The sequence below is a fragment of the Pinus tabuliformis genome, chromosome 8, assembly GCF_031772625.1.
Source record: "Pinus tabuliformis cultivar Carrire ecotype Pingquan chromosome 8, CPIR1, whole genome shotgun sequence".
Lineage (NCBI taxonomy): Eukaryota > Viridiplantae > Streptophyta > Pinopsida > Pinales > Pinaceae > Pinus > Pinus tabuliformis.
The window spans coordinates 1,816,194,268-1,816,197,458 of NC_142294.1; positions in this window are offsets into that span (position 1 = coordinate 1,816,194,268).

Sequence of the window (3,191 nt, forward strand, 5' to 3'; positions counted from 1 at the left end):
CCAAATCGTCACTCTTACTCTCCAAGATATTCGTTGGATCCTCCCCTTTGCAAGGGAGCAAGGTAATTCTGTGGATTAAGTGGTCCATGATAGGGATGGGCTCCTCCACCCATAGGCACCCATCATGCACCAGTCAGAGCAGCTTCCTGATGACAAAAATAGTCATTGGGGCGCGATGGTTATGCGGCACCCAGAGCAGGTTTAACATTCTTGCCTTCTCCACACCTCAAAACCATTAGCATGGCTCCAACTCTATAACTTCCGGCGGTGTGTTTTTCTTCCGGTGCATGAGCTGCATGGTTGCCAAATGTGGGAATTTATCATGATCTATGAGATCCCAGTCTTCAAATTTTAATACCGGCACCCACCCCAAGTGCACTCCATAAAAAATGATGTCTTCGGGGAGCAGTGGGGTTTGCAGAGAGCCCTTGCTCTCGACTAGGTCCTTGGGTACCCTTGCTTTCCCCTTCTATGGAGGAACATACGCGGATAGCTTGGTCAGAGGGTCCGCACCCTAGGTTTCCACCTCCATCTCTACGTCCTCCTCCTCTTCTACTAGGATTTATTCAAAGTCTTCCTCCTCCTCATAAACTTCCAAATTGATCGTCTTCCCCTTTTCTTCCATAGTAAGCCTCGTTCTTAATGGATTCCTGGGGGACACGCACATCGAGACCATAGGTTGCTTGTCTTTCCTGGGTCTCAGCATGCACAACGATCTAGGGATTTCTGCAACTATCCTGACACTTTCTGGGGCTTCACTTATCGCCAAGGCCTACCTAGCCTCCTCAACGGTCATTGCTTCGGTATCCATGGCTTCCTCAGGCGCTGCCATACTGCTATTCCAAAATTCTCTCAACAACTCGATAAGTGCTCAAACAACGACTTTGACTTCAAAAGATAAAAAAAAAAAAATTGGGTTCATGAATCTCTGGGAGTGCAATAGCTCAATTCTCAAATTGCCAAGTGTTGTTTGTTGTGCATCTCTTTGCAATTTATAGCGCCTTTTGAATTTGAATTCGACCGTTCCCCCCACATTCGGTCCATTAATGCTCACTTGGCGGTAGATTTTCCGAAATCTAACCCATAAAGTTTGCCTTGAATTCCTGCCACCCGCTCCATTTTGTCTCAAGCCAATCATCACATCATGAATAGTGACTGTAACAGTCACTTTCCAGCCAACCTGCATGGCAGCGCAGCTACCCTCGCGTTGTCGCGGACCCTATGACACCTCACTACTACGCGCAGTCCTGACATCGCGTAGCTCCCAGGCAGAGTACTTTATAGTCCCACGCCTCCTTTCAGATGCCTGGAGCGCTAAGACTGTGTTTCTGTTGGCTAGTCAGATAGCCAGGCCACCTATGTATGCCTTCAAACGACTGCCATTGACTTTTCCTAGGAAGAATTCGCCATTTAATTTCACCAACTACACCGCGCCACCATTTGTGATCTCCTTAATAACATATGGTCCCATCCAATGCATTTTGAGCTTCCCAGTGAATTTTTCAAACTTACTATCATATATCAATACCAAATCATTCGCCTTAAAGGTGCGCAAGTTAATCTGTTGATCGTGCCAAGCCTTTTCACGATGCTTCTGTACTTGCTGGTGAAATCTAGCCAAAACCCATTCTTCTTCAAGCTCTTCCAACCGCACGAGCCTCTCCTTGTTGGCTTGTATGGGCCTGACCCAGGTTCAAAGGTGATTGAGCCAAGCAAATCCCAGTACTACTAGCCCTTTTTGCAACAATCCACGGAGTGCAGACTGAGGTGTCACCCGAAGTACTATGGGAGGGTGATAGAACCAGGTTTCCACACCCTGGGGATGTCTGATGGGCTTCTGGAGGTTCACGGTCCAACCCGTTGCTACGTGCACTTGATATCCCTTCGCAACCGGTGCTGTTGTTTCCATGCAGCCCTACTCGGGGCGTGACCTGTATAATACCCCAGTTCCTTGCTAATTAACTGATTACTTGTCTTGTTTGTGTAAGATTAATAGTTATTACAACAAATTCAACAATCACATCAGTGCGCGCGATACATAAACCGATATAAACATAAATAAGACAATGCATAGCAAATAAACAGAAATAAGAATCAACTTCTCTTTATTACTCTTTAATCTCAATTACAGACTCGACACTGCCCTACGCACTCAGCTATAGGGGTCCGCACACTCAGATGTGGACTCTACTAGGCCTCTGCGCACTCAACTACAGAGCCTCTTCCTACTACTATGACCCAATACACTTAGAATCCTACTCTAAGCTTGAACCATTCCTTCGCTATTAACTATCTTTACAAGCTAGAGCCTCGCTCTATTTATACAATCCCATGGTCTGGTAGGCCGACATGACTTTTCATTACATTACATTACATTAGGGTGGACAACCCTATGACTTAACCTCTACTTTGCACTCCGTGCCTGCAATTCGTAGAGTTTTACAAAACCTTTGACCAAAACTCGGGCTTTGAGCCCAAAAACATGCCGTGGGGGGATTCCATGCCGAACAGGCCCCTAACACAATCATCATGACTCATCCCAAGTCACTCTGCTAGTGCGGCAATCTTGGCATGGAGCCCCTCCAACTATTCCCATACTGCTCGGGGGTTCGTGGCGTACTGTTCTGCGGTTTGCTAGACCTGCTGCATGCATTCCTCCAATGCTTCTTTGTGAGGATCCGCTATCTGCCTTAGCGCATATATCCCCTGCATTTGTGTGAGCTTCCCCTCAATCTCGGTCGTAATGGTGAAGGCCTCATCAATCCAAGGTTGGACGTGCGCTTTGAGAAGTGCCTCTTTCTGTCTTGCAGCATCCACCTGTTCCTTCAATGCCCTCGCTTGCTACATCTTTGCCAGCTATTGGGTGAGGATGACTGTCTGCGCAGTTCCCCTTACACTGTCATACTGCTCCTGCAGCTCACGCGCCTTTGTTTCCAGGTGCTATATGTTGGGGTCCTCTTGCAAGGATGCGAGGACGTTAAAAGCTTGATCCAACATACCGGTACAGTCCTGCATTACCCATCCAATTTATTCCAATCATGTTTGGTTCGCTGGGAGGCATTCTGCAATTCACAGTTACCCGGTAATCCTTTATGCCTAGAGTACCCTAAGTAGTCATTTTTTATCTTTATTGACTCTTTAAATTTGAAAATATCATCGAGCACTTGTCCTTTCGAGCTCGTTAAATCTGA